Genomic DNA, 15,672 nt, shown 5'->3' on the forward strand with positions numbered 1-15,672 from the left:
GAGACTTTGGGTCCTGCACATGCAAATTCTAAAAGGTCTTGCGACAAATCAAGAATGCATACACTACGTACGGGACCCGTACTCCTTTTGTACGCCTGAACCAAGTCAGCAGCACGGCTAGTAGGGGCTTTTTGCGATGACATTAAGATGCAGGAGTGACGCACGGTCATTGTATGAGTGACGTGCCTCAGAAATACTATGCAAGTATCCACACTTATTTGTGCAGCGTGCAAGACAGAAGTGCATCTCACTTTCTACCCCTATGTGTGGTGTGCATGCAGCGCACGCGACCTGCACACAGCGCACGCGACCTGCATGCAACATGAGGGGCAAGACTCTGGGTGTATATATATTGGGGAGGAACCAAGGAACCAATCGTGCATTGTAGAAAGGAAGAAGACTACCTCATTTGCTGTTTTTATTTGAGTACATGTTAATTTACCATGCAAACGTCAAATAATAAAACACGAGTATAAGGGAATAACGCATTTTATTACACTGTAAAAAATCCCAACTAAATAGCCCAACAGTTTGAGCACTGAAACACGCTTTGACTCTGAGCTGCTGTCCTGCTCCTACTCCTGCTGAAGGGTGGGACGGGGTGTTGGGATGTCCTCATCACTGAGCATGGCAAAATGGCCTGACAGCGATGATGGGATTGTGATGTCCTCACTTCTGGGCGTCATTAGCTGAAACATGTATGAAAATCAGCATATATTATAATAATTACATAAGCATATAGATACTGAAATGAATGTTTAAAGCTTGTATATTTACCTGTGAAAATACCTCTGGCGGGGTGCTGTGCCTTCTGCCGGCTTGAAGGCATACTTCTCCCTGTCCGCGTAGGGCTCACCGGTGCTGCTACCATCATCATCAAATTCTTCCTCCCCCTCTGCTGTTTCAGGCTGTGTTACTTTACTTTTGGTTGCTTCTTCTTGGGTCCCATTTTCTAAACTTTAAACTGAAAATTTTTAAATTTTTCCCACAAAATATCCAATGTTCTTCAGTCAAAAGACAGATGCAGAATGCTGCAGACACGCTGGTTTTATACCTACTCCTGGCTTGTATCACACGCAAGTTATGAGCGATTATAATGTACTTAGGGAAGAGTTTATAAGTGTCTTCCCTAAGTGTTGCGCCTTAAAGTGGTGGGGAAGTTTGTGTGGCTTGATGATCCTAGTAGCTATACCAGTTGGGACCTAGGTCCCTGTCAGGTTCAACCTTGCTGGGCAGGTACTAGGGGAAAGTCCAGACAAATTGCAACACCTGGTCCTCCAGGTTGGGGGTTTGGTAATAGGCCTGTAAAAATTGTAACTACCGGTGGACCCTGGTATGAGCTCTTTTGAGTAGTGTCCTATGGCTGAGTATCCATAGCAATCCGCTTATCACCGAGTGGAGTTGCGCCCACGGTGATTATTAGCATTGTCAAGTCAAATGTATCACACAACGGTAATGGAGGATAATTACAATCGAAATGTAAACAGAGTGGACAGTTCTGATGGCCCAACGATAGTTGAGATGGATGAAGATATCTCCTTAAACCCAACTGGGAGGGGGATGTTGGATGGCAACAGAAGGTCCAATGCTCTTCTGCGTTGCAGAAAGACTCTACAAGTGGCAAGTTTCAATGCAAACACCTTACGTGAAGAAGCAAGAGTACTAGAACTTACACACTGTGTAGAGAAATGTCAAATCGATATAACGGGAGTACAAGAACATCGCAAAGTGCTTGAGAATGCAGACATAATAGAGATGGAGAGAGTTGAAAGCAGCTACCTTATAGTTTCCTCAGCATGGAGAAATGATATGCAGGCATCGGTAGGGGGAGTAGGTCTGATCATTAGCACTAAGGCACGTAAAGCTCTACGCAGAACAGAAAGACACTCCAAACGAATCCTCCTTGCTGAATTTGAGAGTAATCCAATAACAACTGTGGTTGTAGTGTACTCACCCACCAACTCAGCCCCACTTGAAGAAACCGAAGAATTCTATGATGATTTGCACTCACTCCTGCGATGTGTCCCAACTCACAACTTCCTCATAGTCCTTGGAGACTTTAACGATAGGATTGGCAAGGAGGATGTTCCATTCCCATACCACTCCACCACAAATAGGAACGGGGAACTCCTGGTAGAGCTGATGTCCGAGCACGATCTGTTAGCAACGAACACACAGTTTTGCAAAAAGCGTAGAAAGCTCTGGACATTTAAGGATCGAGGAATGGGGGCACTGAGACAGTTGGACGCAAAAAGCAGACAAATACTAGCACGCAAAAAGCAGAGAAATTCCATTCATAACTCGGAAGCCTATAGCTCCTTCAAGACGGTTGGATCAGACCACAAAGTTGTCATTGCTAAAATAAAGCTAAGTTTAAGAGTGTCAAAATCTAAACAGCAGGTTAAGTGTGATTGGGGTGCCTTTGTGTCGGACGTGACTTTACAAGGGAAGTACGCATTTAAGGTCTGTAACAGATATCAAGAGTTAAGTAAGATTGAAGACATCACTGAATGCTATGAAAGTTTCTGCAAAGTAAACCAAGAAGCTATGGAAGAACTTGTTCCAAGGAAAGCGAAGAGAAAAAGATCCGCAAGGTCAAAACACCCAGAGATTTTAGTGGCAAGGCAGGAACTAGTTGAAGCAAGTGAAAACCTCAACGAGGAAGTAATAGAGAGTGTAGAAAGGCTCAACCTTGCCAAAAGAGTACTCTTTGAAACATACAATCTTATTAAAGAACAAGAGCTGGAGGAGATGAGCAGATGGATAGAACAGTGTTATGAAGAGACTAGATATGGAGAGGCATGGAAAGTTGTAAATGAGATGACAGGACAAAGGAAGTGCAGAGAAGGCCAGCTACATGGTGCAAATGCTGAAGAAAGAGTAACATCATGGTATAACCACTTCAGAGATCTTCTTGGCAAAGTCCCAGAAATTAATGACAATCAAGATGAAAGTATACAGGCAATCTTTAGCGACCTAGGCATAGATGATGGTCCTTTTACACAATCTGAGCTGCTGAGAGTGAAGCGAGCACTAAAGAATAACAAGAGCGCCGGGCCGGATGGCATTCCTCCCGAAGTGCTTAAATATAGCGATCTGGATGAATTCCTACTCGATTTTAGCAACAGAGCATTAATGGAGGGGTCTAGACCTGAGCAGTGGTCACTCTCGCACATACGATCAGTCCCTAAACCAGGAAATCTCTCTACAACCAATAATTACCGTGGTATAAGTATGACGTGCATCATTTCAAAGATCATGAACAGGATGATCCTCAATCGCATAAGAGACAAGCTTGACTCATTCCTAAGACCAAATCAGAATGGATTTAGGCAGGGCAGATCTACACTTTATCAGATCCTAGCACTTCGTCGAATAATCGAAGAAACTAAGAAGAACAACCTGTCCGCAGTGATGAGCTTCATAGACTTTAGAAAGGCATTTGATAGCATACATAGAGGGAAAATGATTAAAATCCTGCAAGCCTGTGGCATTCCACCGCGACTGCTCAATGCAATCGAGCAAATGTACACCAACACACGAGCAAAAGTAATCTCGCCGGATGGAATAACTGAAGAATTCAAAATAAAAGCTGGCGTACTACAAGGGGATACACTTGCTCCCTACCTCTTTGTTATTGTCCTGGACTATGCGCTAAGAAAAGTCATCGACTGCCACGATAGGGATCTAGGGTTTATAATCACTCCAAGACGTTCCCGTAGAAACCCTGCAGTCACCCTGTCAGACCTAGATTTTGCTGATGATATCTGCCTACTTTCCATAGAAGAGGCCAAGCAATTACTTCACAACGTAGAAACAGAGTGTGGCAAAGTAGGGCTCCACCTAAATGTAAAAAAAACTGAAGTAATCAAGTTTATTTGTACAGCGCTTTTAACAATAAACAAACATTGTCGCAAAGCAGCTTTACAGAATTTGAACGACTTAAAACATGAGCTAATTTTATCCCTAATCTATCCCCAATGAGCAAGCCTGTGGCGACGGTGGCAAGGAAAAACTCCCTCAGACGACATGAGGAAGAAACCTCGAGAGGAACCAGACTCAAAAGGGAACCCATCCTCATTTGGGCAACAACAGACAGCCTGACTATAATATTAACAGTTTTAACAGGTATAACCCTCAACTGTCCTCATGGGGCCGTCCTTCACAGGAGTAGGGCGATAAAACTCTGACCAGACACAGGGCACCAGGATGGATCAAGCAGGTCCGAGGGGCAGAAGAGGCCAGCATCTCAATCCCAGGATCAACATGTAACTCAGAGGGACAGATGGGGGGGGGAGAGAGAGAAAGAAAACACGTTGTTAGGTATGCCCTAAAAATGACAAGTATTAAATCTGTGTGGTAGGCTCGCAGAGACGAGAGTCTTTACATCAGGCATAACACACAATGGCATGTTAATATGGTAAAAAATATATCATGACCTGCTCTGGCTGGATGCTTGATTGGGTGATGGGAGCACACTAGCACACTCCTCAGCAATGATGAGATGCAGATGGGACCCTTAGGCCTGGCCAAGACAATTCAGTTACATTTCACCGGGTCTGGGACATGCGACAGAATGTCTGACGGCCGATTCCCTGCAGGCTACGATAGCCAGTCGAGGTCCCCACCGTCTCCACCAAAAGATTTCCTGTTGACTCCATGTAACTCAGAGGGACAGATTTGGGGTGGGGGGGAGAGAAAGAAAACACAGGTGGTTAGGTATGCCCAATGTCACCTGAATAAGTAGGAACAGTATACATATTGCACCGAGTACAAGCAGGGACTCCGGCAACTAACTATGACAGCATAACTAAAAGGAGAGAGCCAGAAGGTAACACAGGCATGAGGGAGCCCCGGGACATAAAGCAGCCAGCCACTACACCGTCAACAAACTCGAGTGAGCAAGCGAGTGGGGACTGACAGCATCCATACATCCCAGTTTACGAAAACACTCTATGTCTGAGGACCCTCTAGATCTACTCCTTTACCTCATAAACACCATTAACAAAAGGCTTGACTAAACAGATATGTTTTCAGCCTAGACTTAAATGCTGAGACTGTGTCTGATTCCCGAACATTACTTGGAAGGCTGTTCCATAACAGTGGGGCTTTGTAAGAAAAGGCTCTGCCCCCTGATGTAGCCTTCACTATACGAGGTACCAGCAGATAGCCTGCACCTTTTGATCTAAGTAGGCGTGGCGGGTCATAGAGGAGCAGAAGTTCACTCAGGTACTGTGGTGCGAGACCATTTAGTGCTTTAAAGGTCAATAGTAGTATTTTATAATCAATACGAAATTTGATTGGGAGCCAATGCAGTGTGGATAAGACAGGCGTGATGTGGTCATATTTTCTAGTTCTAGTAAGGACTCTTGCTGTGGCATTTTGAACTAACTGGAGCTTGTTTATGCACTTATTGGAACATCCAGACAGTAAGGCATTACAATAATCCAACCTGGAGGTAACGAAAGCATGGACTAGTTTTTCTGCATCATGCAATGACATTAAATTTCTTATCTTTGCAATATTTCTGAGATGAAAGAAAGCTATCCGGGTGATGTTATCAATGTGAGTTTCGAATGAAAGACTGGGGTCAATAATCACGCCGAGGTCTTTTACTGCTGCACGTGAAGAAACAGAAAGGCCATCCAGAGTTACTGTGTAATCAGAAAACTTATTTCTAGCTGTATGTGGTCCTAGCACAAGTACTTCAGTCTTGTCAGAGTTAAGCAGAAGGAAATTAATAAGCATCCAGTGTCTAACGTCCTTAACACATTCCTCAATTTTATTAAGCTGGTGTCTCTCATCAGGTTTTGCAGAGACATACAACTGTGTGTCATCAGCATAACAGTGGAAACTAATACAATGTTTACGAATAATATCGCCCAGAGGTAACATATATAGAGAAAAAAGCAGTGGACCCAAGACAGAACCTTGTGGAACACCAAACTTTACCTCGGTACGTCTAGAAATATCACCATTTATATCAACATACTGATAATGATCAGTTAGATAAGACCTGAGCCAGGAGAGGGCCATTCCCTTAACTCCCACAACATTTTCTAGTCTATCCAGAAGAATGGAATGATCAATGGTATCAAATGCTGCACTAAGGTCAAGCAACACAAGTAGCGAGACACAGCCCTGATCAGACGCCAACAGTAGGTCGTTTACTACTTTAACCAGTGCTGTCTCTGTGCTATGATGAGGTCTAAATCCTGACTGATACATTTCATGGATGTTATTCCTATGTAAATATGAGCATAACTGCTGTGCCACAGCTTTTTCAAGGATCTTGGAGATAAAGGGGAGGTTTGATATTGGCCGATAATTGGACAGCTGACAGGGATCAAGGTCAGGTTTTTTAATCAGCGGTTTGATAACTGCTAGTTTAAAGGATTTGGGTACATAGCCAATCATAAGAGAAGAATTTATTATTTTTAGAAGCGGTTCAATTACTCCAGGCATTATCTGTTTGAATAGATGTGTCGGTAAGGGATCTAGTACGCAAGTTGAGGCTTTTGATGTAGAGATTAATGAAAGTAATTCAGTTTCTTTTAGGGGAGTAAAACATTCTAACTGATGATCTGATACAGTTATATTGTTAACTACAAGGTCACTTTCATTGTCTAACCTTAAATTAGTAGTTTGAATTTTTTGTCGGATATTCTCAATTTTGTCATTAAAAAAATTCATGAAGTCGTTGCTACTACATACTGCAGGTGTGCATGTGTTGATAGTGGACTTATTCCTGGTTAATTTTGCTACAGTATTAAATAGGAATCTAGGATTATTTTTGTTATCTTCTATTAGGGAGGAGAAATATGTTGATCTTGCAGCACTAAGAGCTTTTCTATACTTCAGGAAGCTCTCCTTCCAAGCTAATTTGAACACTACCAATTTTGTTTGACGCCATTTACGTTCCAATTTTCGAGTGGTCTGTTTTAATGTGCGAGTGTCATCATTATACCAGGGTGCTAATTTTTTGTCTCTGACCATTTTCCTTTTTAGAGGAGCTACATTATCTAAAGTATGGCGGAATGTTGACTCTAAGCATTCAGTTGCCTGATCAAGTTCTGCAGGGGCTGACAGTGACCCAATCAAAGTTGACAGCTCTGGGAGATCATTTATAAAGCTCTGTGCAGTAGTCACCGTGTAATCACCGTGAACATCCCTCAACCAAGCCTCCCTTTGAAGACCAGCAAAGGGCACGATCTGAAAGAAGTCAGCGATTTTAAATACTTGGGAGCGTGGGTAAAGTCCTCTGAGCAGGACATGAAAGTAAGAAAAGCACTTGCATGGAAGGCAATGAATAGGGTGAACGCAGTGTGGCACTCTGGCTTATCTCGAAGTGTAAAGCTCACGTTCTTCACAGCAACAGTGGAAACAATTCTCCTATATGGCTCAGAATGCTGGACATTGACAAAGCAAATGGAAAAGTCCCTGAATGGGACCTACACAAGAATGTTACGCACAGTGCTCAATGTGAAGTGGTACGACCGGGTACCAAACACCATTCTCTATAGGGACCTACCACTTCTAACTGACAAAATAAAATCGAGGAGAATGGGGATTGCTGGCCATTGTCATCGCCATCTGGAACTGGCTGCAAACAAGGTTGTGCTGTGGGAACCAGCTCATGGTAAGCGGAACCCAGGGAGGCCCATCAAGACATACGTAGATAACCTTAAGACCGACGTAGGTGTGGTCTCCTTGGACGAGCTGAGTTCCATGATGTCCGACAGGGGATGCTGGAGTGTGGCACAGGCGGCTCGCCTGAGGGCGGCCTAAGTAAGTAATAATGTACTAATCACATGTGTCGTACATGTTTCACAAGTGCAGCCCGAACTCATAGTGCAGGAAACTGGTAAAATGCAAGTCTCACACACGCCACACTCACTGAACATGTGCGTCAGATATACGCTTTCCATGGGCTAACGGCACAATTTTTCCCACGCCTCGAAGAAGTCAGGTGTGCTACCTGTACTTGACAAGTAGTACTTTGCCCGTACTCCTCCCCCAAACTTTCCCCCGGGTTCACCACAATCCTACAGCATGGCTGCGAGCTACCAAACCCTGCGACCTGTGCATGTCCAAAACACTTATGGCAGGTTGTGAGTGAGGCTTTACAATCAACCCCAAGCAAGCTTATTGGTCTTGTTAGGGTTTTGCTGGGATTCGAACCCGGGTCACTGGTGTGATAATCCAGCAAACCCCCACTAGGCCACCAGGGGGATGACTCAAGTGCAGAGGCGTGAGGCGAAAGTGGAAAGTAGCAAAAAACAGTTTATTTATATGTTGGTAACTCGCCAGCGCCCCCTATAACGATCCCACAATTCCTTGCGTGCTCCACCCGGATGTGACGTAAAGTGGAACTGCTTTAACGGTATCGAGAGCACCTCGATTCGTCCTCTCGTGTTCTGGCTACTGGAGTGGTCGGATGGACTGTTGGCACGCTCGCCTACAGTGTTGAGACTAACCGCTATTGTCTGAGAACAGCCTGTTCAAATTAGTTTCGGCCGAACTTTTGAACGACCCGCTAAGTTTCAGCGATATAGTGGTTTTGATTCTAAACCTTTGCAAAGTTTAACTACAGTTAAGTAGTTTTCCACGCTAAGAGGCATTTGCGGACAGCTTCGCTCCTCTCAGCCTTTTTCTCGTCGACGCATCACCGGAGGTTTCTCCTGAAGCACCGTGGGCCAGCTAGGCCTCCATCTCCCTGCTTCGTTAGCCGCGGTTGGACGCAACGCGCCGCTAACCTCCTCTCCTCGGACTGCGACCCTCAGCGCGGACATCGGAGAAAGAACTTCCATCGCATTGAGTAGGCACTTGGGCAAATTTTTAATTTGTAGCTTATTCAGATGGTTGTTAGGGTCATGTTTAAGCTTTGAGCTATTTAGCATACCCGCTCAGACACGGAAGGTGTTTGTTTGTTTTTATTGTTTGTTTTGGTTCTGTTTTTTTTTCTTTGAACTTGTTAGACAGGGTATCTTGCATGATATCTTTCCTTAACTCCATTGCTAGCTTCCCTATCTGATTAGCAGCGCAGCGACAAGTTTGTTATTTTAAGCTCCGAGGCTAGACCGCTACAAGGCCTAGTCCTCTCCATCCAACACCTATTACACACACATATACACTCTCTCTCTCTCTCTCTCTCTCTCTCTCGAGTTGAGTTCTTTGCCTAGATAGTCTGTTGGAAATTGTTAAGTACAGTGTTTGGATCCAGCTGTAACGTGGTCAGATTCTCCTTAGCAACTTATTGCTAGCTACCTCAGGGTGATACGCTAGCTCGTAGGCTTGTGTTCTCGACTAGGCCTGCAGGCGCCATTTTTCCGACGCCATTTTGATACCTTCCTCATTGAGTTACCTGTGATACGACACCTAGGCACTGACCGCCATTTTGTTCAAGCATTGCCAGAGTGGCTAGTCATTAGCATCTGCCCACAGATACCTACACAAAGCACACATTAGCCACAGAGCTAATCCTTTGTTCTATTTAGCTAACATTCCTTTGTTTTAGCTAACGACAAGCTAGGTCACACACACACACACACACACACACACACACACACACACACCTCCACACACACACACAAGGGATTCTCTTTTTCTATCTTTTTCTCTTTCTCTTTCCCTCAGATTTATAGTCCAGGTGTAATTGTTCCATTGTTTTGTCTTGTTATTTACCTTTGCCGACATTGAATGTATTTTGAGTTTATTATTATTAGTGAGTAGTAGACAAATAAAAGCTAATAAAATTGAATTGCATTTTACTTGTTCCTGTTGTTTATTCACAAGGTCAACTATTTAGAACTCCTTTTTCCTTCAGAATTTAGCTTTTGTATACAACTGGGTTTCCCATCTAATACAGAGCTACCATTAATCTTGAATGTAACCATTCACGGTGAGTATTAAGATTAATAATTTAAGATTTTATGAGACTGATCTTTATTTATAAATTGATTAATTTAATTATCAATTATTACATAATTTATAATTTAATTAATCCCAATTCAACCTACATTAAAGTGGTGCCCCGTGTGAGGCATTAGTTTAATGACCTTGTGAATTTCTCAACAATAACTTGTAAACTGCTGTATACCCAAAATCAACTGCCAAGGTATAACACAGATGACTTTAATGGTGAATCATTAACAGTGTGTTGATCACAGAACTGAAATTCAGCTGCCAACCACAGTTAGCTGATAAACTGGTTTAATTGATTAGTACATTAGAGTAATATCTAATCCAAGTACTTAATTAATATTATTAATAATAATCATTATTATTAACTAATTATTAATTGAGCTAATTAATACAAGTGAAACATTAGTGAAAACAAAGTAGCTAAGAAACCACATCAATTATTCAGCAACTTGGATTAAATTAAATTCTAACCTAATCAACACCTAGTATTAATTTCCTTTAAGTTAATTAATACATTTCGAACAAAATGTCGCGTTCCCCATCAAGGGAGTCAGAAGGGCCCCTCCTCTCTCTCTTCGACGTTGTAGGCGATTTAGGCCAAGTCCCGGAGGATAGGAGAAATTACTTCTGTGATCTGGACCAAAAGGCTCGCTTTGATGAAATACACATAGCCGTTAGGGAACTTAAGGAGCGTACTATGACTCTCCCAGAAGGGCTACCCAAATTGTTCATGATCTACTATAAGGAAATGGAACATGTGTGTATGACCCTCGAACAAGAGAAAAGAACACTAAAACGACAACTGGCCGAAGCTCAAATGAGAGCAGAAAGCGCGGAGAGTAGCCTCGTGGGCCTGAGAGCCACACAAGATGAACTAAAGCGCGAAATAGAATACCTCAGAGAAGAAGTGACGCAAGCACGTCGCTCAGATGAGGGATCGGCCAAACCCTCCCAAGAACAGAGTTCCGCTCTGGAGGAGGAAGAACCTGAGCTTAGAACGGTAGATCAGACACCGCACTCAAGCTCAACTCGCGTGAAAGTCGCGCGATCGCCACCTCGTGGCGCTGGGAGTTTTTACTTTACTCCCCACTACACCCCCTCGCGCTTCAATATCGCTGCAGCCTCTAGCCCGCAGAAAACGCCACGCTACGTACCCTCAGACTCCTCTGACGGAGAGGCCGCCTACAAGCCGAAACACAGACATAGGCGATATGAGAGCAGCTCAAATAGCGAAGACAGCGAGGACCCCTACGGGTCAAAATCAAAACGCCTCGTCGCAGAACGCAAAACTAGGATCCGCCAAATCGACGTCCTTGCGAAAGACATAGAGCGTTTTGAGCCGGAAAATCATAGACACCGAAGCGTTAATGATTATTTCCGGGAAATCGAGCGTAGCCTCCTGGACCTGCCAGAGGCTACGTCGCATGAAAAGGCCAGACTAGTCTGGAAAACTTTTAGGTAGTGGCGTACGAGCATTCGTTGAGACCCTACCGCAGTCAGTCCTCGACGACTACAAGAAAATACGTAAGTACTTGAAAGAGGAATACTCGTTGTACGAGGACGAGACTGCTGCGATGATGGGTGCCATTCTAATCAGACAGAAACGAAGCGAACACCCTCGCGAGTACTACCGTCGGCTCCGTGCAGCGTACTTTCAGGGCAGAAGCGAGCCCGGGCTAGAGGAAGATCGCAACTTCAAGTCCCTCTTCCTCCATAACCTTCACCCGTGCATCCGTAACCAAGTAACACTCGCGTGTCGCCAGCGCCCCCATACTATGAGAGAAATGCGTCGCACCGCACAACTAACGTGGGAGACGTTCGTCCGACCCACAGACCGCCACGAGGACGATCCCAGAGTCCTCAGTCTATATGAGCAGGAAGGTCAGTCCTTAGGCCTAGAAGGGGGTGAAGCCCCAAACCGCGGGCCCCCTTGGGCGAACCCAAACCCCGGCCACCAGACGTCGAGTCAACCCAAAGGTAACTGGAAAGTTCGACAAGCTGGAGCCAAGGGGGAACAGGGCCCCATCGCCCACGGGCAAGGTAACCGCAAACCTGGCAGTCACGGCCCTAAATCTCAGAATAGCGGACAGTCAAGGCCCTATCGCAACTCCTCTCGAAGGGAGCGGAGCCCTAAGCTAGCTACCGCTAGACAAGCCAACCAAGAGCCGCTTGGGATGGCAGAACTGAGGGCTGAATTAGCACGGATTAAACAAGCCAACCAAGAGCCGCTTGGGATGGCAGAACTGAGGACCGAATTAGCACGAGTTAAACAACTGCTGAGCAATAAGAACAGGAAGGGTAAGCCGAGCAAGGACAGGGACGAACCGTCAGCATGACTAGGCCGGGACCCATCCCCACCACCACCGCGTGTCTACCTCGTGGGGTGGGGAAAGGACCCCTGCCCAATAGGCAGCGATGAGTTGAAACCACCCCCTCCGTTAGTGAAGCCTGACCCGCAGGATGCACCCCTGACGCAGTTTCTTGGAGATTTGGTTAGGAAAGGCAACGCCAAGCGTATCTATACCCCAGTTGTGGTAGAAGGCAACGTTTCCCTCCAAGCTCTCTTGGATACCGGGTCGGAAATCACCCTGATGTGTTCCAAAGTCTTCGCAGAGGTTTCTGATGCGCGGCGCGCGCAAGGTAGACCCATCAGAACCGAACGTTGTGACGTCAACTTGGTTAGCTTCACCCAGAATCAAGCCCCAGTAACAACCATTGCATGGTTAGAACTCACCTTCCAGGGCATGTCCATCACTCACCCCACTTACATCTGCTCTGTTGGGGTAGAACCATTCCTCATTGGCCAAGACCTACTAGATAGGCTAGCGCCCCTCATTGACTGTCGTCGTGGGCAACTGTGGGCCCAGGTCGCGTCCCCACAGACCCCAGATCCTCGTCGTCACGATCGAGCCTGTTGCGATGAAGTTAGCGTGGAGGCTACTCCACCGATAGCTGAGTCAGGGCAGGTCCCCGAGAACCTCGAGACCATTCCGCTCCACCCTGAGCCGAGTCAAGACGCACCAAACTCAACCGACACTCTTCTCAACCGCAACGCGCTTGATGGCCACCCGTCTTTCCTTTGCTTTCTTGGCGAATCTGCCCCAACCAGGTACTACCCCTGGATATCTGGCAACATTACTGTCAACGGCGTCACGGCACCTGCCGTCAGGTTAGCGCTTTGGTCAGAGAAGTCAGCCATCAGCCAAACGTGGTTCGACATAGTGCGTCAGAGCACTCCTTCCCCTGTCTTTGTGCAGAAGAGCCACCGGCTACTGTCAGCCGAACAACCCCAGAGCCCCATCAAAGCCACGGGCGTCTGCGCCGCGTCGCTCGCCATCGGTCAGAGAGAATTCCTTCATTTCTTGAGTGTCATCCCCAGACTTCCTGACCCACTGGTCATTGGGGCAGACATCTTGGTCAGACTGGGAGCCCAACTGGACCTAGTCAACCGGGTCATCTGGACCCAAGCCGACGCTGCTAAGCACCCGTTCCAAGCTGACCCGGAACAAATGCGGTCAGGACAAACGATTCCCCAAGCCTGCCATGTCGCTAGCGAATTTGACATTGTCATTCCCGCTAGGACTGCTGGTTCCCCTCTTAAGCTGGTCATCATGAAAGACCAACAGTTTCGTAGCTCCCAGGCGTTCTTCCAGCCTCTCAGATTCTTCATGGAGCTCGATTTAGCCGTGTGTGGGACTCCGCTGCTTGAAGTGAGTCATCGTTCCGCTTACCTCCTGGTTCAAAACTCCACGCGGGACGCCATCACGATCCCCGCCCGTCGGCCTTTAGGCCTTCTGATAGACCAGGCATTCCATGACTTTGAACTCACCATTCCAGTCATCGGTGAGCTGCGAACGCCGGACACTCATTCCGATCCAGTGGAACCTCCCTGGATCACTCTTCCTTTCCACATGATCCGCGTCGAACCTCACGACATGCTTCGCGACGAGCGCATAGTCATGACCAAAACTGACACCCCGAAACACATCCTGGTGTACGCTCTTGCCACGCAATCGAGCAACGACACCCCTGCAACTGAGGTCGTCGATTCAGCTCTAGGTGAACCGTACCCAGGCTTCGAACGAGAAGTTCAACAACAGCTGGTGAAAGCTGACAGCCTGACCACGGACGCCCAGAGACAACAGCTACGTGAACTGTTCTACGACTTCAAGGCGATCTGGGCGCGAGATTCCAATGACTGCGGAGTCACGGACATCCACACCGTCCGAATCCCAACAGATCCGAACGCTCCACCGACGTTCGTGCGGCAATACAAAATCCCGTTAGCCGCATACGACTCAATACAAGAAACACTGGACACTCTGCTGGAAAAGCAGATCATTCGCGAGTGTAACTCGACTTACAACTCCCCCTTGTGGCCGGTGCTGAAACCGAACGGCAAGTGGCGTCTCACCATTGACTATAGGCAGCTGAACAAGCAAGTGCCCTTGTCAAGATGGCCCATGATCCATCTGGATCAAGAACTTGCCAAGGTGAAGGGTGCAAAGTTCTTCTCCACCGCCGACGTGGCGAGTGGATTCTGGACCATGCGTGTGGATCCAGCTGACCAACACAAGCTGGCCTTTTCCTTTGGGAACCGCCAGCTAACTTTCAACCGATGTCCGTTCGGCTACGCGAACTCCCCCACTGAATTCAACATCATCTTGCATAAGGCAATGAGCGATGCCGCAGCTCGTGGCAACTTGATCTATGTCGATGACATCCTCATTAGGTCACAGACTTTTGATGCACACCTCGAAGAGATACGCCATGTTCTGTCTCAGCTGTCCAGAGCAGGAGCGAAGCTCTCTGTCACCAAAGGGCAGTGGTGTCGCACCAAAGTCGAATACGTTGGACTGTGCGTCGGGCCAGATGGCATTGAACCCCAGTCAGGGAGGGTGCGGGCTATCCAAGACATCAAAGCCCCATCCAACGTACCCGAACTCAGCAGCTTCTTAGGGGTCTGCAACTACTCCCGACAGTTCATCGAGGACTACGCGGAGATAGCACGACCGCTCACCGAGCTCCTCCGAAAGGATAAACCCTTCCAGTGGAGTGAGCCTCAAGAACTCGCGTTCAAGAGCATGAAGCAGAAGCTCTGCTCCGCTCCCTGCCTCGCGTATCCCGACAAAGACAAACCGTTCTTCTTGGAGGCTAGTTTCTCCACCCACTGCCTGAGCGCTGCACTGTCACAGCAGCATGACAAAGATCGCCATGTCGTAGCATACGCCAGTCGGCCCCTCAGTGCTGTGGAGTTGAAATTTTCAGACTGTGAAAAAGCCCTGCTGGCCACGGTCTGGGCCGTTGAACACTTTCGCAGTTACATTGGTGGCCAGAAGGTGGTGATAGAGACCAATCATCAACCGGTCTCGTTCTTGAACAGCCAGAGGCTGAGAGAGGGAAGAGTTTCGAACAGTCGCATCGCAGCTTGGATGATGGCATTACAGGGCTACGACGTCGAGGTGAAGTACGCCCAGAACCACAAGATGGCGCTTGGCCGAGGCCTGGCGGAATGCCAGCATTGCGACTGCGAGAATAGTCCGGATCAAACCGAACTAACAACCGTACCTGCTCTCCCCTCCGACCACCACTACTATGACGAGAACGTCTGCAAAGACCTCCCCACCGCTTACATAGATGGATGCTCATTCCATCATGAACGCAAAGTCCAAGCCGGTGTCGGTATCGTATGGGCGAACGGCCCTATACAAGGGAAATACCAACATCGACTCGGGGCTAAGACTAGCC

At 46.9% G+C, this 15,672-nt stretch overlaps 1 long non-coding RNA gene across 1 annotated transcript in view; it reads right to left on the reverse strand.

Moving 5' to 3' along the window:
• Positions 1 to 473: 473 nt before the first annotated feature.
• LOC132891139 (uncharacterized) overlaps positions 474 to 15,672 on the reverse strand; it is a 55,668-nt gene continuing 40,469 nt past the window's right edge. The window contains exons 2-3 of the long non-coding RNA XR_009655284.1: positions 778 to 2,157; positions 474 to 689 (exon numbers count right to left, since the gene is read on the reverse strand). This is a non-coding gene — a long non-coding RNA (uncharacterized LOC132891139). The remainder of the gene's footprint in view (positions 690 to 777; positions 2,158 to 15,672) is intronic.

Source organism: Neoarius graeffei, chromosome 9, assembly GCF_027579695.1.
Source record: "Neoarius graeffei isolate fNeoGra1 chromosome 9, fNeoGra1.pri, whole genome shotgun sequence".
Classification (NCBI taxonomy): Eukaryota; Metazoa; Chordata; class Actinopteri; order Siluriformes; family Ariidae; genus Neoarius; species Neoarius graeffei.